This window comes from Typopeltis vanoorti, chromosome 6 (genome assembly GCF_054136105.1).
Source record: "Typopeltis vanoorti isolate ZY-2024b chromosome 6, IOZ_Tvanoo_1.0, whole genome shotgun sequence".
Classification (NCBI taxonomy): Eukaryota; Metazoa; Arthropoda; class Arachnida; order Uropygi; family Thelyphonidae; genus Typopeltis; species Typopeltis vanoorti.
Genome location: NC_143554.1, coordinates 24,242,181 through 24,264,665, shown reverse-complemented (window position 1 = coordinate 24,264,665; position 22,485 = coordinate 24,242,181).

The following is a 22,485-nucleotide window of genomic DNA, read 5'->3' as shown; positions in this document are numbered from 1 at the left end:
CCCAAGCTGGACCTTTTTCATTTTCCAGCAAGTTCCTGTAATGAAAAATATATCTTTTTTTATGTAGGCCTAACATCATGGAAGTATTACTCAGAGATCTTAAATTTTATAGTTTATTGGTTAAAAAAAATGAAGAAACAAAAAAGGCTGAATGAAATTATTTTCTTGGCAGCTATTGTGATTTGATTGATTTATTATATAAGTAGGATCAAGGTTCTGAATGATTTATTATTATTTTTTAACTCATTGGTAAGATATTTGATCTTATCTGGAATATAATGACTAATCAATTAACAACATTACTATGGCTATTCTACTCTGCATACCAAAAAAAAGGAGCATGCACTGATTCAACTTTTGTAGGCTGAAGGAATAAAAATTTACCAAAGACTTGCAGGCAACCGCAGCAGCTTTAATGCAGTCTCCAACACAGTGGATATTTGTTTAATTGTAAATACACATGAAAGTTGTTGAAAGTTTATTTTTCACTTGGTTAGAGTATAATAAATTTAGTTTAATCCTTTATCCAAGTGTGAGCAAACAAAGTTTGCGCCTGAAAGTATCTTCAGGACTGGGGTAAGGTGGTACAACACCAGGACACTCCTTGCAAAGGTTGAGCAAGATACCAACACTCCTATCTCAGTATCTCCCATAATGCAAAACACATCTCCTTGCGGATATGTCTAATGTTATGCGTTAATGCGTCTGCCTGGTATCTCCACTTGGGCCTGGCTCCCACTGAAGAGACCTCAATAAAGGTTGAAACTAGTCTGGGTTGTGGCTCTTCCCTTAATGCATAACAATAGACATATCCAGATAGGAGTGTTGGTATCTTGCTCAACCTTTGCAAGGAGTGTCCTGGTGTTGTACCACCTTACCCCAGTCCTGAAGATACTTTCAGGCGCAAACTTTGTTTGCTCATACTTGGATAAAGGATTAAACTAAATTTATTATACACATGAAAGTGATATACAGTATTTGCTAGCCCAATTGGCTTTGTTGGTTAGCATATCCACTCTCCAATCAGTTGGCTGCGGGTTCAAGTCCAAATGAATATGATGATGGGTAATGAATTTCATCACCTGGTATGAGACCAGCCAGCCTCCTGCTTACTAGAGATCTGAAGTGGCTAAATAAAGTTCTGTATTTGGTCTCTCACAGATGGTTTCTGGTTTAACCACTTTAGCCCAGCTTCAGTACTAAAACTAATGTACCCTTCAATCACAGGCATCCAAAGTATGAAATAATACTATAAGAGATTTATAAAGGCATGCAGAAAAGGCAAATATAACAAAGATGTATCAAAATGAAAGGGAATAGATATATTTGATATGCTTGCCAGCACAGCCATGGTTTTTCATTTTATTGAATGCGAGTAGGTTAGAACTACACAAATTTTATTTTTTAAAAATGTAACAAGACTTGAAATAAGATGGCTTGGACCGCTTGTATTTTCCTAAAGATGTGCATTTCACATTTAGAAATCTCTGTCTTCTCTAACATATACATACAAATATATTTCAGTTTAGAAGTTTTTAGATTATTTTTTATATAAATTACTCCCACCCATGAAAGGTTACTTGCAAACCTATAATACATTTTGGTACGGTGAATGGGTTAAGGATTTTTTTTTCTATTTTTATCAGTTTCATATATTTTTTAGTATTTTTAATTTATTTTTTGCATGGTCTCAAAACTCTACTCTAGACACCAAACATGGACATTTTTCAAGCCACTTCAGGCCTCCAATAAACTGGAGCAGCGGTCTCACACCAGGGGATGAAATTCATCTCTTATGTTCTGGGATTAGCATATATATTTTAACTATTGCATTTATTTTTTTAAGAAAATTTGCAGATTGCTAATCTCATTCCCTGCCAGTTGTCAAGAATCACATTAGCCATGCAGCAGGTTTTTTTTTTTTTTTGAAATTATGTCTAATGCAACCAAAGCTATGGGCTCCATCTATTATGTATATAAATTGAGCATAGGATGAAAAACCTGACTTTCCAGGAGGAAATACTCTTCCACCTACACATGAAACCAGGTAACTCATCTTAATTTGAAAAGGCCTTACAAAGGTTCTTCACATCCTAGATGGGATATGAACCCAGGTTTTTCAACCAAAGTACACAGTGCAGTGAGTCAGTTTGAAAAAGATTTTCTAAGTCATAGCCAACATGATGTAAAAAGCATTTCCCCTTTTCAACTAACTTACTCTTGTTTCAAGTGATTTCTTTTACGTCTGTAGTATGAGATTCATAATAAATTTCATCACACTGGACATGTTAATAAATTTCATCACCTATCATGAGATTACCACCATCCTACTTATTTGAGACTTAAAGTATCGTTTTCTCTCTTTGCAGAGCAGAACCTGCACCCATTAACAACATTAATGGGCACCATAAATTTTATTAATGTTTCATGGCCAAAATGGTTATTAAAAACAAATTGAATTTGGTTCCATTCATAATACTCCTTAAATTGGCTTTAATAATATTTTAATTTAGGAAAACTCTTTCACCAGTGAATTAGACAAATGAAAAGGAACTGTAGATTGAGGGATATGTTGTGGTTACCAATATTAATCTTTGCAAGTTTCTTGGACAAAAAACAATGTAGTGATATTTCAAGGAATAGGATTAAAAAAAAAAATTAAGGTACACATATTTTTTATTATGTTTTCAATAATAATGAATTTTCTATTAGACAAGCATATCAAAGAAAGCTAATGGAAACAAACTATTCAAAGCAATGTTTCTCTTTTTTTGTAAGTTTTTTCTTATTTTAACAGTTTATTTCTAAGAAAAAAAAAATTTTAAACTGAAGTTTTAATAATTGCAATTATATCCTGTACAGGATTCTGTTTATTACAGTAACATTTTCTCTCTAGAGGTTTACAAGTGAGTTTCAGCAATTTTAGACTGCCAACATTGACAGATGTTTTATATAATGATAAAATACAGACAGAAATTTCTCTAATTATATTTGAAAATTTAAACTTGTATTGAAAGAGAAAGAGATTATTATTATTATCACCCCAAGACCTCATGGAGTCAAAGACTCACCTGGGAGGTCCTTTTATCACACTCACAGCTCATCATACCGTGTTTTAAACACATTCAAACTCTTTGCAGACACCACATTCTCAGGCAAGGCATTCCAATCATTCACAACTCCGCACGAAAAAGACCTGCCTCTCATTCCCCTACTCACACCGTCTTTATACAGTTTCCAGGGATGACCTCTGGTTCTCCCCTGATCTCCCACTATTCTCTGTAAAACTTCTCCACCATTGATCCTATAACAACCCCTTACCAACTTGTAGGTCTCTATCATATCTCCCCTCTTCCTCCTATCCACCAGACTCTGCAAATTAATTACATCTTCTCAATCTTTTCTCATACTCGACATTCCAGAGGTCAGAAACTACCTTAGTCAGTCTCCTTTGGACCCTTTCCAACATCTCTTCATCCTTCTGAAAACCCGGTTACCAAATCTGAGCACAATAGTCCATGTGTGACTTAATCAAAGCCTTATACAACGGAACAAGAATCTCCCTACTTCTACACGTCAGTGTCCTCCGCATCATTCCCAGAAGCCTTTGTGTTGTCATCACAATTTTGGCGATGTGTCCCCTAAATTTTAGATCCTTATCCACTATCACTCCCCAGATCTCTTAGTTCCTCTACTTCCAACAATATATTCTCACCAAGCATAAATTCTGCATCCCATCTTTGTTTTCCAAATTTTAAAACCTTACATTTTGCAACATTGAACTCACATCCCCATTTGCTTGCCCAATCACTCAATTTATTCAAGTCTTCTTGCAAGGCCACAACATCTTCACTACTTTTTATGGTTCATCCCAACTTTGCATCATCTGCAAACAACTGAATATCTCCATCCAAATCTTCACCTATATCATTAATATACAAGTATAACAGCAATGGACCTAAAACAGACCTCTGAGACACTCCACTAGTGACTTTCCTTTTCCTGGATATCGCTCTTCCCCCCCCCCCCCCCATACACAACTTGTTGATACCTATCAGATAACCAGTCTCCAATCCAATGCACCAATCTAATATCCAACCCCATCTGCTCTAGTTTGACTGTGAACCTATCATGAGGTACTCTATCAAAAGCCTTTGCGAAATCCAAGTATATTACTGTGTATCCTTTTCCTCTGTCCAAGGAAGCAATCACCTTATTGTAATAAGTAAGTAGATTACTAAAACATGACCTCCCTTTGGTAATCCATGCTGTCCATCAAAGATAATACCATTGTTATCAACCTATCATTATGTTGAGATATGTTGTAATAAATAAAGTTCAGTTCAAATGTTTTGTTATTATTTCATTCATGTGTCTCTTTTTGGTGGAGTTGTCACAATGGAGGTTTTATGCTCCTCATAACATCAAGTTATAGGATGCAAAAATCTAAAATTTTAATTACTGAATTTTTTCTCTGTCTTTGACAGTTATTGTTAGGTCAAAGCAACCAGAAGCAACAGCATCTAGTATTTTTAATGATATTGCAAACAGTGCCGTAGCTAGAGGTGGGGGGTTTCATCCCAGGCGGCACTTTGAACCTTACCCTATACATTGTTTTGACTTTTTGTAGTATTTCTGGTGTGTGTTGAGAGGGGTGGCAAACTCAGGGACTGCCCTGGGTGACTAAAGCTCTAGCAACACCACTGATTGCAAATGGTCACATAGATCATATGCGCATCTCTGATATACTCACAGTCCTATGTCGGCAAGGAAGCTTCTGGTATACAAATCTTTGGTTGTGACAAGATGTAAGCCATATTTTTAAAACATCCATTATAGGAGGAGGAATCAAATGAAACCTTGAGTAATGCTCTGAAAGCCCAACATGATGGTGTCGCAGCTTCAGTGACCATTTCTGGCAAATTACCATTAATTTATCATTAACATAATACTCTGTCTGCAGTGTCCTCAAGTAAAATATATTGTACAACCTCTGCACTTTGATGGACATAATTATCATTTTCCTGTAGCATCAAGTTGTTTAAATAACCTGTATGAAATCTTTATTAGAAATGTCTTTTATCACCTTTCCTAACTTTGCATCATCAATAGAAGTTAAACAACTCAAACGTAGAACTATGTGCTACCCACCGATCACACTCCTCTTAAACTTAGGGCCTCCACTCCATTACCTGTCATTCAGTCACTTTCCTACCCCTGTCAAAAGGCCATTTTGCAAAGCATCGCTTTGAGTTGTATAACAATCTCCAGTGTGGAATTCTGTCAAATGAGTTGACAAAATTCAAAAGTATCATGTGTATCCAATCCCTTAAGGGAATTGGATACACATGATGATCTCGAAATATTATTATTATTATTATTCGTGACACCTCCAAGGAGTCCGAAGACTCATTGCGGGAGGACACCTACACTGTCTCAACCACTACACTGAACCTCTACTACGAATCATCTCCATCAACACCATCTACCACCCACCTCCACCACCACCACCACCACCACAACTAGTATTTTTGTCTGTAAATTGCGTGTGTTCTGAAGGGCCGATTTGTCTGTATGCAGGATGAAAAATGAGTTTCTGGGAGAAAAAAACCCTGCTACCTCCGTATGAGATCGGCTAACTCACCTTCGATTGAAATCGTCCAGATAAAGATTCCTCCCTTCGCAACGAGAATCTAACTTACGCCTATTCCAATCAAAGGGCACAATGTACCGTCGTTCTTCCAATTGCACTACGAAGGCAAATATTATTACAGAGGCAATTATTACCAACTTTATTCTAAAACATGAACAGCTGGTATAAAAAAACCTGCCTTTATTTAATTTCACACTGCTTCACAGACTGGATTTGTCTATAACTGGTTGCTTTTGTTCTACCTTCACCCTTGTATAATGGAATTATCTTGTCCTCCCACTCTTTATTCAAGCTAGATAACTAAGTCAGAGGCACTGCTATTTCTTTTGCACATTCTTTCAACTGTTGTTTTAATTATGTAGCCTTGTATTATCTTGCCTTGTAGCCTTAGTTGCTAAAGCAACTAAGGCTACAAAGGCAAGCATATTATGTTTCTCATGGTTTGTTTGTTTTGTGGGATGAAAATCTCTTATAAAGTTTCAGGTAGAACTTTTGACCAGTGAAGTTAGATTGTTGTAAACCTGGGTTATTATGTCATTATTATACAAAGATAAAAATAAAATGGACCAGCTAGTTTCACCACCAAACTTATGGCTTCTTCATGGTAAACACAAATATAAATGTAAGGTTAGCAATTGTAAACTAAAAGTTAACAAGCAAAGCTTGCAAGAACTGTTGTAGTACAGATGACATATGGAGACAGTGGATGATAATTTGTTTACTAGCACTGTTTGGAGGCGATTAGCTGAAAAGTTGAATTCTATCATAATAACCTGCCTTGAAGTTCCACATGTGAATATATATATCAACAAAGAGCTCACATTTGATCTAAATTATGTTTCACTTTTATATGAATTTTCCCTGTGGTCTGTGTATTTCCACGGTTCAAATTATCCATAATGACAGCGCTATTTGTATGTATAAGATTTATCTGTTCATCTGTCAATTACAATCATCTTCAGATAATCCTGGCTTGTAGTGACATGGGACTGTGTATTTTGTCCTGCAAACCTTTACTTTACACACACAACAGCTTCAGACCCACTGCCATATTACTCATGCTACCATCAGCACCATCATTTGGGATAGCCACTCTGGTTGGATTTCATTCCACTGTACTCATTACCAGTATTCTTACATTCTATTCCTTATAGGAATAGAAATTAATGGGAAACTTTATATTCCTATCCTCTTCTGTTTAGGCCTCTAATGGGTAGTGCCATGAAATACAGGTATCCCTTGATTAATGTGATTAATTAATTCCTCGATGTTAACGCTTTGATATACGTTGATTTCAGCAACGTATATCAAAATCCCGTTAATCAAATATAATAATCAGTGGTTAAAATTAGAATTTGTCCATGATCAATTATTGTATTAATAATTCGTTTTATATGGTACTCTTTTAGGAAAGATAAACAATGAATGTAGATGTTTAATAAATGCTTATACCTACATGAGTTACTGCATTTTTTTATCAAAAAAAAAAAGTTATCAAGAGTCGTTTGAACAGTTTTAGTTTTTTCCTATCAGCATATATTCTACAATAACAAGCAAAATGACTCTCTAGACCTTGGCAAAAACAAGCATTCTTCGATTAACATCTGGATCCATATCCATTACTTGCTGCTTAAGCGATTCTAAACTGCGAAATATTTCATCCAATTGTTTGATTGTTATCTCCTTTGGAACAAATGGATGTCATCTTCACATCCATTTGTTCGTTGTCTTCATATGTGCGTTGCTGTTCAATTTCAAGAAGATCATTTTCACTGAAATCTTTTGAATTTGAATCCAATAATTCTTTAACATCTTCTGCATCGTCCACGCGGTTAGCCTAGTGGCTTTGCACTTCACAACCATATGCCTGGGGAAGGAGTGTCCTAGGTTTGATTCCCGTCAACGACGTGAGGAGCTTAAGGATTTTCCTCAGCCATAGCCAAGTTAGCCAGTTTTGGGCATGGACAGCAGGATTTTTTCCGCCAATTTATCTGGGGTTTTTCATCCCGCAAAGCAGGCAAACCGGCCCCATGAACACACGCTTTGACGGACATGGGATACCACCGGGTATAAGGAACAACCAACCTATTCCACAGGATTTTCGGTTACAGAAGCTTACGTGGTAAAATGTGTATGCCTGCGTGAAAGCGTAACATACGATGACTTATGCATCAACACTATCAAAACCAAGGTCTTCACCAATTGAAACGATTTTTTCAATCACATTGTTCACAGGATTTTGAAAACCACCTAAGTCATTATCGCATTCTGGCAAAAGGTTTTCCAAAAAGCTCTTATGCATCTAGAAGACACATGCTCCCACGAGTCATGAATGTTTTCAAATGAGTGTTTAATGTTAAAATTTTTCCAAAATTCATGGAGCCTAATCGCATTTTCTCCAGTTGTTATTTCTACTGCCTTTCAGAATGTCATTCTAAGAAAATAGGCTTTGAAAGTTGCAATGACGCCCATGTCCATGGGTTGTAGCAATGATGTCATATTTAGTGGAAAAAATAAAACTTTCACATTCTCACACAGATCATTAAGAGAGTTTGGGTGACCAAGTGCGTTATCATCAATGTCATCATGCTCATGATTTTCTTTTTCAAGACCAGGAAACACTCCTCAAGGCTTGCATGTTTTTGCATAGTAAATTTAAAGGCGGGTTAATTAAAAGTCTTGCCACGTATATCAAGGGATTGTTGCAATTAATTTTGTTGCGTTAATCAAATCCCACGTTAAGCAAAACTGTGTTAAGCAAGGGACACCTGTATACAGTCTCTTCCTGTCGAGTTAACCTCACCTTACCATGGTGTGGCCTATTTCCACAAAAGGAGGGGAGAGGGAACTAGAAATGTGAACTAGACCAGTTACTTTGCCCAGTAAAATACCACACCAAGTGGCTTAGTGGAGGCATAAATGACATATGCATGTCTGATCTCTGGAGATATCTAGATCTCCAGTTTCTGTTCCCCCTTCTCTGCATAATGGAGTAATATCTTTCAAGGTCATGCCAAACATACTTAGAGACCCATAACCTCCTCCATGTTAAGGGTACCTCAGTTAAAATGGTGATACCGCAGGCTGGCTATCAGTTAGTGCACAAGCTCGAATATGTCAGTAATGAGTCAGGAGGCTTCCTGATCATCTGCCGTATAAACCTGCTGCCACATTGTTTCTAAAGAGGGAGTCCAAGTAGGGTATGTGGGAGTCACTGTTGAAGTCATGTGGTCACTTTCTGTATGCATGCCATGTCACTGTAATGTTCAAGAGTCTATATCTTCTCACTGCACCTATCCATCCATCTAATCATGAATGAACTAACGATGAATATTACAAAGTAAGACTGTGATAAAAAGGAATCTTCATTATAAAATAATTCCAACAAAAAATATACTATGCAATCAATAAGTACATAAATATGATACCAGAATCTTCTCATTACAAAGTAATTTCCACATCCATTTTACTAACATCCATGGCTTTAACATCAACATAAATGACATTCACCTCACTTACAGTCATCCAGAACAGACCTCTTACTCCTGATAGAAACCCAAATAACATCTACATCCACTACTGTCCACATCGAATGTACAAATTACACACTTCACAAGGGTGACACCTGTACCTTTGTGAGATCAGATATTGCATACCAGAGTGGCTAATTTAGAATCCTCTGCTTCCCTCCTCTGATTCAAGGTTTCCTTGGCTCATTCATCTGTAGCATCTACTATTCTTCAAACTCTGATAACTGCTCAGTAAACTACACATTCCTATCTATGAAACTCAACCATCTGCAATCCAGTTATCCAAAGAGTGATGTTATCTTCCTTGATGATATTAACATCCATAATTCTAACTGGCTCCCCTTCTTCAGCACCACCAACCAAGCTCGACAAATGCAGAAATCTTTACCATAAGCAATGACCTAATGCAAACCGTTCATCTACCTCCACGAATACCTGATAATCCTTTTCACTCTCCCAATATTCTGAAGCTCCTTATAACTACTCTTTCCAGATACACTCTAGAGGTCCCTTCCCTTTCAGCAACTTAGAGACCACAAACTTGACCAAGCCCTTCATCAAACCACTTCCACCCTTGCATCCTCTGGCTCTATAAAGGCCAAATGGATGACTTCTGAAACATCTACTTTTCTTTTCCATGGTCCATCTATTACTTCAGCTTGTCTGACCCTAACACCTGCTCTCAACGAGTCACAGAAATCATCCTCATTGGCATGAAGACCTTCGTTGCCCATTCTATCCCAAATCCTCATCTACTTTCCAAGCCCTGCTTCAACAGAAAACATATCAAAGTGGTTGAAGGAAAAATTTAACACGTTCGCTGCCAACTATGAGCATACTCGTAGTTCATATATGAGCTACACAAGCCAGCTACGAGTATACTCGTATGATGTTTACCGCCAGCAACGAGATTACCATACTGTCCTTGAAGAAGTGAAAATGCTTGGCTTGTGGAGCTAGCAGCAAAACTGTGTATATAATCATAGATAGTATATGCTCTGCACAAGCCAACTACGTGTATACTCGTATGATGCTTACCACCGGCAACGAGATTACCGTACTGACCTTGAAGAAGTGAAATTGCTCGGCGTACGGGAACAGACTATGCCGAAGTAGCATGGCAGCGAACGTATTAAACTTACCACAGGTACCTCACATCAAGAACTCCAGCTTCATACACTGCTTATATACAAAGCAGTCATCAGCAGATTTAAATCTGATATCATAAAAGCCAACAGCAGAAAACTTGCCTCCTGTCTAAATGGAAGCAATGGCTTCTGGCTCCATGCTAAAGTCATTGGATGCAACTTCTTCTCACCTGCACTTCTATCATATTCTCATCCTAATGGCACCACTGTTACTTCACCCAAAGATGAAGCTAACCTCCTAGCATCACTCTTTTCCTCGGACTCTGCATTGATAGCCAAGAGAAATCACCTTCTACATACCAGAATCCGAGCACTGTATGCCTCCTGTACTTTTTTGACAAAAATACATTAGATAATTACTAAATAACCTGGACACTATAATGGAGAAAGTTATCAATAGTCAACTTTTCCACTACCTAGAGGCACACCAATTAATCAGCGACCACCAGCATGGATTCCACCATTCAATATCCACAGCCGACCTCTTAGTTTACATCACCCACTGCTGAACATGTGATATGGAAATATTTGGAGAAACCAGTGTTGTTACTCGACACTTTTAGAGCTATTGATCGTGTCTGGCATCAAGGTCTACTAAACAAGCTGCCATCCTTCAGGCTACCTGACACTATGTAATTGGGTTGCTAGTTTCCTCCTCTCTGGTCATTTACTGCAAGTCATAATTGATGGCTCCCTCTATTTGAGCTTCATCACCAATGCAGGAGTACCTCAGGGCTCTTTCCTATCACCTATATCCCCATACCCTCAGTAATGCACAAATCATCACACAAGATCAGATTGCTGTGCTTGGACTAACATGTATCTCTCTCCTGGCACAAACACATTACTTCAAAAGCTTCCATACAAAAAACAAGGCATTCTCTTTCGTTCAAGATTTATTTTACACCCAACCACAACTGATGCTGTTCACGTTTGGGATAGAGTACCTAAAACTTCTCAAAGCTATCCAGAGAAGAACAATTCATTTTAATCTCTATCTCACAGATGCAATGTTTTGGCTCTGGCTATTTTACAGGTACTCCATGGTCATTGCTCCCCTGAACCTGCATCCATCATTCCTCCACTTTCTGTTGCTCCTGTTAATACAAGAGTAGCAGCGGCTGCCCAGCAGTTGCACAGTAAACACCTTTACTGTGAAACTGCAAAAACACTGAACCTACTTTCCATCTTGCTCTTTTATTCAATCTACTACTGTCATCTGAAACAGCCTTCTGCACAAGAAGTGTTTCCTGGAAGTCTTAAAAAAAAGTGAATAGCTTGTATCCAAATCTTTGTCTGCACTCCAGACACAAGTGATATGCTTATAAGTTCTTTGACCTCTCATGTATGGATTCAATATAAAAAGCCACATCTCACTAATGCTATAATATTGGGTCTCCTCTTTTCATTTCTGCATGTTAAAAGTTCATCACTTTTATTCCTGATGCTTTTTGCAATTAGCATCAGGAATAAAAGTGGTATCCATGATAACCAACCATTACACCAATTCACATTCAAGTAACTTTTAAAACCCCATTCCATCTTCCCTTGTGTGTTAGGCTCAAGACCTGTCATGGCCAAGTAATTTGGCTTCATAGAAATTTGATTAGTACTTATTATAAGGTGGTTAATCCTATTTGCATTGTCAGCTATATCATCTAAAGAGAGTGTATTTTTCTGGCTAGTTTTCATGTACTGAAAGATGAAAAACCCTTCCAGCTCCACATGATACCAGCTAACTTGAAAAGCCCTGATTAAGGTAATTTATGCTCTAGAGATGGAATTCAAACCTAGGGGAATTTCCAAAAGGACTATGCTAATATCAAGCTACAGAAACTCTTAAAGCTGATTCAAATAAGCAGTCATTAAACAAATTCCTCACCCCACTGCAGTAAGAAAAATTAAGTGTAGCATGTTGATGTATAGCATGGGGGATAACGACCCCACCTTGTAGTGAATTATGAAATCCAAAAAAAAATGGGTAGCCAAGGTCCTACATGGGGCTGTAGTGCCAAAAGAAGAAGATTATGTTGATGTATGCCATGTTTTTGATGGTAGAAAGGAAAAGATGGATTACATTTAAATAGATTTGCTATCAAGTGGTTTGAGAAATTGTTGTTAGTCAAAAGTGAATCTATCTAATCAGGGACACTAGTAAGATAGGGTGGGTGCAATCAGACATTGGGTACATGCACTAAAGTAAGAAATTGACAATGTTATAACAAAGGGAGAGGTAGACGAAAGACTACATGGATTCTTACAACAAACTCATTAAGGGCCACAGGATGTCTCAATAGATTGCAGTGTTGTGGCTGCTCTTCTAAGCACAACACCCAGATTTAAATCATTGGCAGACAATTTAGTGCCTGCATCATACCTGAATGGTGCAGTGTAGGAAGCAGCAGCCAAATAGCCTCAACAGCTATTTCAATTATAGTGATCTCGTTGCAGAGCAATCGCACAAAGGAAGAGAGAGAGAGACTACATTGATTTTCACAACAAACTCATTAAAGGCCACAGATGAGTATGACAGAAGGAAAGGATAGCAACTCAGATGCTGTCTTTCAATGTGCAAGGCATAAATTCATGTCGCTGCAGTAACTACATGGAATTCTGACTTAGAGGCATTCAGTCATCAGCCCACATTAAAGAACTAGAGCTATTTAGTCCTCAATGCATGGTTATAGACCTAAAGGCATCTTAGTCCATGTTCGACCATTGCCATCCACCCCTAATAATGTCAGGTCAGAGCCAGATGAATGCTCACGTTAATATCATAATTTGAACAAGCACATATATCTGAATTTCTAACCTAACCTTCTTAAAGCTATTTTATATACTATCTTACATACTTAACCACCTAACCTTGTACTTGCATCCACTGAGCATGCTCCCATCGAAGCTTTTCTATTATACCTATTGGAGATTACTTTATGCAACTAATAATCTAAAGAATTATTGGGATTGCCCATTGAGACCGCCAACCTTGTTCCAATTAGCAAATGATTTTTAGACAATCAGACAAGAAGGTTGCACAACAATCATTGCTGCTGGGTCACAATTTCATTAAAATGGAATGCATCCCTTCTAGCAGCTCTAATGATGTCACTGCTAGAATCATTTTGCTATATTCTGCATATAGGTATGCGGTTTGGGAGGGGGAGCTAACAAAATACCATTTTTAATTTGGAGATCCTATGAAAGCAGCAAATGATTTGCTCTAGGCGTCCCCTTTGGGATGGGCGATGAACTGCCTCTAAAAAAAAAAAAAAATTAGATAAAGATCAGATCAGTTGTCATGCAAGCTATGATCTGGTCTGAAAAGAGTGAAATCATTCTCTTCTTTGTTAATTATTATAGCAAATAGTTTGCCACGGTGAAGGTCTTTGAGCTTATCATCATAACAATGATTTTAAAAGAGGTATACCGTGAGTAGACATGTTGATACAAAATTAATAACGGAAAAAACTCACGTACAAAGATTATTTAATAGTATAATTTTTGCCTGTGTGTCACAGGCATCTTCAGTACATTAAGCTCAAATTAAACAATAACTGACAATTCCAAAAAGCGCCACCTAAGTAGCTGTTGTAAGATAACTAAAAAGGTTCAATAATTTTACTAAAATAAAAAAAAAAAAATCAGTACAATAAAAAGTTAGGAAAGATTAGCTGATTTGTAAAGTACTATCTCCCATAAAGGGGATAGACGTAAGCCGTCGGATCTGTTTAAGTTAGGAGAATGAAGTAGAGTTTCACATGTTTCTTTATAAAGGCGTTCAATGAGAACCTGACTTTTGTGAAGAACTCTTGTCTTTCTCCAATGAACTCTGTGTCTAGTGAATATGGCATGTTCTGCAAGTCCAGACTTTTCAGGTTTAAAGTATTCAATATAAGATTGGTGTTCTTCTAGCCAAATAGAAGCAGATCTTCCCGTTTGTCCAAAATAAGATAATCCACAAGAGCACGGAATCTGGTAGACACCTGGATGATTAAGATGTGGAAGCTTGTCCTTAGGAGAAATTAGAAATGTAGAGATTTTTCTAAATGGTCAAAAGGCAACAAAAATATTCAGTGGTTTTAAAACTTTTGCTATACGTTCACTGATGCCTTGTATATAAGGGATAGTAATGCACATTATTTCTTCTGTGTTTGAAGAGGAAGACATATTAAAACTACTCAAAGTTCTTTTAATGAAGCAATTCTTATAACCATTAGATAGAAAGGAAGAAGTTATATATTGTAGTTCTTTCTGTAAAAGATCGTCTGAAGAACAAAAGGAGTAGGCCTGATGAACCAGTGTTTTAAAAGTTCCTGCCTTTTGACTGAGATGGTGATGAGATTCTGCATGGATATAATGGCCTGTACGAGTCTTCTTTCTATAAACTGAGAAATGTAGGTTACCATCTGGTTGGCGAAGAATTAGAAGATCTAAAAAGGCTAACTGCTTATTTGATTCTACTTCTAGGGTAAACTTGATCCTAGGATGAAATGCGTTTAACTTAGTGAGAAATGGTGAGGAATCTCATCACCATCCCAGAGTAAAGTGGAAATGCAGCAAACAGGAATCTTGCTCAACAGCTTCGCAAAGGACCAGAAGGCGTGATTGTTATTTGAGCATGAGGCAAACTTAGTAGTAAGCATTAGCTCCTTACAAAGTTCTTCAGATATTCTCCCTCCCTCCCGTCCAGTTGTTCAGGGTTTGTAATGTAAGCTGCACAAGAAGTTGAACTTTTAAACTGAAGCCATTGTGTACATGCCGCATTTTTAGCTTAACCGCTGTTGTATATTTGTTGGAAAACTAAAACTTGAATAAGGGTTCAGGATTTATTATTAAACAAGACCTCATGGAGTCAAAGACTCATCTGGGAGGTCCTTTTATCACACACACATCTCATCATACCATGTCTTAACCACACTCTCAGGCAAGGCATTCCAATCATTCACAACTCCACGAAAAAAACCTGCCTCTCACTCCCCTACTCACACCCTCTTTATACAGTTTCCAGGGATGACCTCTGGTTCTCCCCTGATCTCCCACTATTCTCTGTAGAACTTCTCCACCATTGATCTTATAACAACCCCTTACCAACTTGTAGGTCTCTATCATATCTCCCCTCTTCCTTCTCTCCACCAGACTCTGCAAATTACATCTTCTCAATCTTTCCTCATACTCAACATTCAAGAGGTCAGAAACTACCTTAGTCAGTCACCTTTGGACCCTTTCCAACATCTCTTCATCCTTCTGAAAACCAGGTGACCAAATCTGGGCACAATAGTCCATGTGTGACTTAATCAAAGCCTTATAAAATGGAACAAGAATCTCCCTACTTCTACACTCAGTGTCCTCCGCATCATTCCCAGAAGTCTTTGTGTTGTCTTCACAATTTTGGTGATGTGTCCCCTAAATTTTAGATCCTTATCCACTATCACTCCCAGATCTCTTATTTCCTCTACTTCCAACAATATATTCTCACCAAGTATAAATTCTGCATCCCATCTTTGTTTTCCAAATTTTAAAACCTTACATTTTGCAACTTTGAACTCGCATCCCCATATGCTTGCCCAATCACTCAATTTATTCAAGTCTTCTTGCAAGGCCACAACATCTTCACTACTCTTTATGGTTCGTCCCAACTTTGCATCATCTACAAACAACTGAATATCTCCATCCAAATCTTCGCCAATATCATTAATATACAAGTTAAATAGTAATGGCCCTAACACAGATCCCTGAGGCACTCCACTAGTGACTTTCCTTTTCCTGAATATTGCACCCCCATACACAACTTGTTGATACCTATCAGATAGCCAGTCTCCAATCCAATGCACTAATCTAATATCAACCCCATCTGCTCTAGTTTGACTGTCAACTTATCATGTGGTACTCTATCAAAAGCCTTTGCGAAATCCAAGTATATTACTGTGTATCCTTCTCCTCTGTCCAAGGAAGCAGTCACTTTATTGTAATAAGTAAGTAGATTACTAAAACATGACCTCCCTTTAGCAAATCCATGCTCTACATCAAAGATTTTACCATTGTTGTCAACCCAACTATGGATCCTAGTTCTCACAAGCTTCTCCAACAACTTAACCACAACACCTGACACAGAGATAGGCCTATAGTTTGATGCTTGAGTTCGATCACCTCCTTTATGAAGTGGAACATTTTGAGTGCATTGGGAATAATTCCAGTTATTAAATGATCATGCACTAAGATAAACTGAGCAGAAGCAAATAATCAGACAATGTAAAAGAGGTAAAGAAATCTGTCATCTCAATTGGTACTATTACAGTACTAACTGGTTGTGATAGAAATAACATCAGTGGTGTATTTGGAGGGAGAGCTGGTTATGTAAAGGTCCAGGGTGGTAAGAGAATGATGAGTATCTGGAATGTGGATAATTAGGTAAATGATTTGTGAAAGATCATTAATGAAAGCATACAATTCCACTTTTCTTCCTGTTTGAGTGGTAATGTTATCTTCAAAACCAAACAGGTTTTGAAGTCAAAGAGTCAGTCAGGTTTATGGGCATTGAAATCTCCAAGGAAGATTATCTCACTCTTTGGATACTTACACTGTGTGCAATCAACTTTCAGAGATAGATAATAAAAAAAGTTATCAGAATTAGGAAAGGGATAAATATAACAAAATGCAGAAAAGAACTAAAGCAAATAAAAAGAAGATGAGGAATCATGTAGTATTTTGCTTATTTTATAGAAGTTATAGTCATTAGCTAAAAATTAATGTGTCTGTTGGAAGAGTTGTGTCAAGAGCTATTAGAATAAAAGCTCTGGGTATATGAGTTTAATTTAAGGATACCACATTGTTGGGCTGGATGATGGAAGATATTTATATAAACAATCACACCAATGTCTGTGAATTTTCTATATGCAGAAAATATAATGAACCGTGTAAAAGACATGATTGATGTATCAAGAAAGAGCAGACATCTCATTGTTGCTTTTTCTGTTGTGAAGTGTATTATGCACTTGGTTAGACTATAACAAATTTAATTGAATCCTTTATCCAAGTGTAAGCAAACAAAGTTTGCACCTGAAGCATCTTCAGGACTGAGGCAACTCGTGGTAAAGATGGACCAAGCTCCACCTTAGTATCACCACCTCTGGGTCTGGCTCCCACTGATGAGACCTCAATAAAGGTCGAAACCAGTCTAAGTAGTGGCCCTTCCCTTAATGCATAGCATTATACATGTCCACAAGGAGATGTGCTTTGCATTATGGGAGATACTAAGACAAAGAGTGATGAGAGCTTGGTCGACCTTTACCACGAGTTGCCTCAGTCCTGAAGATACTTCAGGTGCAAACTTTGTTTGCTCACACTTGGATAAAGGATTAAACTAAATTTATTATAGTCTAACCAAGTGCAAAATAAACTTCCAAAATCTTTCTTTAAATTCAGAGTAATTTAATAATAAGATGGTACACCGGTTGGCAACTCATATAGGTAAATATGACCTCTCTATTGCTTCTGCCTTAGTCTCACCACCTCTTCGTCTGCCTCCCACTGACGAGACCTCAATAAAGGTCGAAACCAGTCTGGGTAGTGGCCCTTCCCTCAATGCATAGCATTATACATGTCCACAAGGACATGTGCTTTGCATGGTGGGAGATACTGAGACATGGAGTGATGAGAGTTTGGTCCACCTTTGCTCCAAGTTGCCAACAGTTGCACCATCTTGCGACAGTCCTGAAATTATTTTCAGGCGCAAACTTTGCTTGTTCACACTTGGATAAAGGATTAAACTAAATTTATTATTGTATTTTAGCCTGTTTATTTGTTGACTGTTTAAATGTAAGAAAAAACGTGTCTAGTCCTTGGTGTCAAATAGCAAACACATCTACATATCTGATGAAAGATTTCAGTGTAGTTGTTTAATTTAATGTAAATATCAATAATTCAAATATGTCTGTGGGGGAAGTGGGACTATAAAATCAACAGTTTCTGTTAGTAGTATGTTAGTAAACAGACGTAACATCTTTTGAAGTATTTAAGTACATCAAAGAAATGGTAAGTTTAATGAATTGATTCATCAAATTATCAAGAGACTTGGAGATAGTGATAAATTATGAAGTGGGGAAGGTTGACAGGTTCTGATAAACACCTATTAAATTAAAAATATTAAAATGATATTAAAGCAACTGATATAACAACAAGAAAGAACATATCTTAAAACCTTTTAACCCTCATGTTTCATCAAATTGTAATAATTTATTCTTTTTTCTTTTACGATATATATGAAGACATGCCAGAGGTTTTGAAAACACGGAGGTGTGGGTTGTCATCACGTTTTTCATGCTGCAAGAAATGTTTGCAACCGAGATTCATTAAATTTTATGTGAGACTTTAGGGGAGTGCACCCAAGAATATCCAACAGTTGCCAGATGGGTGGCCAAGTTTAAATTGGGCATCCTGAGACAATAGATATCCCCAGGTCAAGAAGACCTTCCACAGAGACCACAGCTGAAAATATCAATGCAGTGCATGCCATGATCCTTTGATGATAGACAAATACTAGCCAAAAATTTGCAAAGACTCTGAGGATATCCAGGGAATGAGTTGGGATCATTATTCATAAGCAAAGTGGGTCCCCACATGTTTGAATGCCGACCAAAAGAGGGCATGTGTGCTGTCATCCCTAGTGATTTTGAGTCATTTTGAGAAATCAGGTGCAAAGTGACTGTGGATGAAACTCTGGGTCATAATGATGAAACCATCGCTCTGACCCAGAGACCAAACAACAGTCAATGGAGTGAAAACACAAAAGTTATCCATGGCCAAAGAAGTTTTGAAACCAATAGTCAATAGGGAAGGTTCTTGCCATTTGGGATATGGATGGTGTAATCCTCACCAAATACCTCAAAAAAGGTGAAACTGTTAAGCAGCAGTTTATTCAACAGCTATAAGGAATTAAAGGAGGTACTGAATGAAAAACGCTGCAGGAAACGGAGCAGAGGTGTGTTGCTTTTGCAAGACAATGCACCTGCTCACACTGATCATGAAACCCAATAGACAATACACAACTTCGGCTTTCAATGTTTGCCTTACCTGCCTTGTTCACCAGACCTGTCCCCATCTGACTATTTCCTATTCCCAAATTTAAAGAAACACTTTAAAGGAACAAAATTTACTGCAGAGGATGAGGTCATATCTGCAGCTGAGGACTGGTTTGTGCAACAAGGGAAAGACTTTTTTTTCTCAGAGGAATTCAAATGATGCAGCAGCATTGTAATGAGTGTAATTCCACTTCCTGGGGAATATGTAGATAAATGTGCAAATTACATGGTTCTATTCTACCTCAATTCTTTCGTGATGATTATCACAACTTTTCAGCACACTCATGTAGTGCACTGATATTTCAGCACACAGGTATTATTATTATTATTATTTAGGCCTCCATGGAGTCAAAAGACTCATCGTGGGAGGTCCTTCCTAAGAACATAAAGTCTGTCAAGACTCATCAAGAGGTTCCCCCTAAGAAACACAAAGTCTATCATACCACTCCTTAAACTCATTGACCGTTCTCACCATTACCACTCTATCAGGCAATGCATTCCACGGCTCAACCACCCTCCATGCAAAGAAACCACTCCTCACCCTCTTGCTCACAACAGTTTCCTTTTGTAACTTCCAGGGATGGCCTCTTGTCATCACTCCTTCCCGCTGTTCAACCAAGTGAAAGAACTCCCCAGTGTCAACCCTATAACCACCTCTCAACAGTTTAAAAGTCTCAATCATATCACCTCTCTTCTTCTATCTGCCAAACTCTGCAGTCCACATTCCCTCAGCCGATTCTCATAGCTATCCTTGTACAGTCCTGAGACCATCTTTGTCATCCGTCTTTGTATCTTTTCCACAGTTAATTTATCCCCTTCAAATCCTGGGACCAAATCTGAGAACAATAATCCAAGTGTGGTCTGATCAGAGACTTATACAACGGAATGATAACCCTCTTATCTCTGCAGGTCAGTGTCCTTCTCATAATTGCAGCAATCCTCTGTGTTACCTTCACCACCTTTGCAATATGTCCCCTAAACTTCAGGTTTCTATCGATAATCAACCCCAGATCTCTTGTCTCCCCAACTTCCTCGAGTACAACTCCTCCCATAGAGTATGCAGCATCCCATCGATGTTTCCCAAACCTCAAGACCATACATTTTGCTGCATTAAACTGAAACCCCCATTCATTTGCCCATCTATCTAGCTTATTCAAATCCTCTTGCAGGGCTACAACATCTGCACTATTACTAATAATCCTTCCCAGCTTCGCATCATCTGCAAACAACTGAATATCCCATTGCAATCCACTGGCAATGTCATTGATATAAAGGTTAAACAATATAGGTCCTAGTACTGAGCCCTGTGGGACTCCACTTATAACCTTCTGTCTCCTTGTAACTGCTCCACCATACACAACTCTCTGATACCTATCAGACAGCCAATCCTGAATCCAGTTGACCAATCTGACATCCAGACCCATGTGTTGCAACTTAAACATCAGCTTATCATGTGGAACCCTGTCAAATGCCTTTGCTAAGTCTAAGAAAATTGCAGTATATGCCTTTCCCTCATCTAATGTTCTTGTAACTTTATTATAAAAGGCTAGCATATTGCTAAAACAAGAGCACCCTTTCACAAACCCATGTTGACTCTCACAGATAACATTACCCTCATCTGCCCAGTGCCGTATACGGTCCCTCACTACTTTCTCCAAGATCTTAACAACTACTGATGACACACAGACTGGTCTATAATTAGACACTTCCAGTCTGTTACCACCCTTATGCATTGACACTATCTTACCTTCCTTCCATTCCCTGGGCACCTTTGCCGAAGCCAGACTTTCATTGAAAAGCCAGGTTAAAGGCACTGTCAGTTCCCTAGAACATTCTCTCAAAACTCGTGGTGAAATACCATCCAGTCCCACAGCTTTACTGACATCCAGAGTACTCAGTATCTGAAACACACTCTCCTCCTGTACCTCCAGACCTTGAACCAGTCCTTTCCCTCTAGCATTAAAACTGACTCCTCTAGGATGAAATACTCCAATAAAGTGTTCATTGAACAATTCCACTATGTCTTCTGCATCAGTCACTCTATTCCCATTTTTATCCCACAATATCATTCTTCTACAGTCATTTCTCCTCCTACTGGCCACATAGCTAAAAAATTCCCTAAAATTTTCTTTGGATCTTAGGGCCAATCTCCTCTCATATTCCAGTTTCGCTTTCCTTACCACACTAGTCACTCTTCTGGCCTGTGTCTTATATTCCTCATGCATCTCTTCACCTGTCTCCTTATATCTCTTCCATAGCCTCTTTTTTGCATGCAATTCCTGTTTAATATTGTTTAACATTCCAAAAACCAGTGACGATGTTTGTCAATCTTCTTTCCAACATATCTTTATGTTGAAAATATACCATTAAAACCCAACGATCAAATCTGTGCACAACAATCCATATGAGGCCTGATATGCATATATATAACAGCATCGTAACTTCTCTATTTCTGCATGTTAGGGTCCTCTGCATCACTGCTATTATCCGATATGACGTCTTCGCAACTTGTGCAATGTAGCACCTGAATTTCAGGTCCATGTTCACCATCGCTGGTGGATCTCTCATCTCCTCTATTTCCTTTAAAGTTTCCACACCAAGCATATACTTTGCATCCCATCATTGCTTACCAAATCTTAAAACCTTACATTTTGCAACATTGAACACATAGTTCCACTTACCTGCCCATTCGTGCAATCTATTCAAGTTCTCCTGAACCATAATATCTACTTGACTCTGCACTGCTCTCCCCAATTTTGCATTATCTGCAAACAGCTGCATATCACTAGTTAAACCTATCCCAATATCATTAACATACAAAATGAACAACAATAGTCCCAAAACTGACTCCTGCAGTACACCACTAGTGACCTTCCTCTTTCAGGATACTGCACCCCTATATACAACTTTCTGATACCTATCTGACAGTCAGTCACTGATCTAAGTCAGAAGTCTGTTCTTCAATCCCATCTGTTTCAATTTATTTAACAGCTTGTTGTGTGGCAGTCTATCAAAAGCTTTTGCAAAATCCAAGTACATCACTGTATATGCCCCTTATACAAGGTATTTGTCACCTT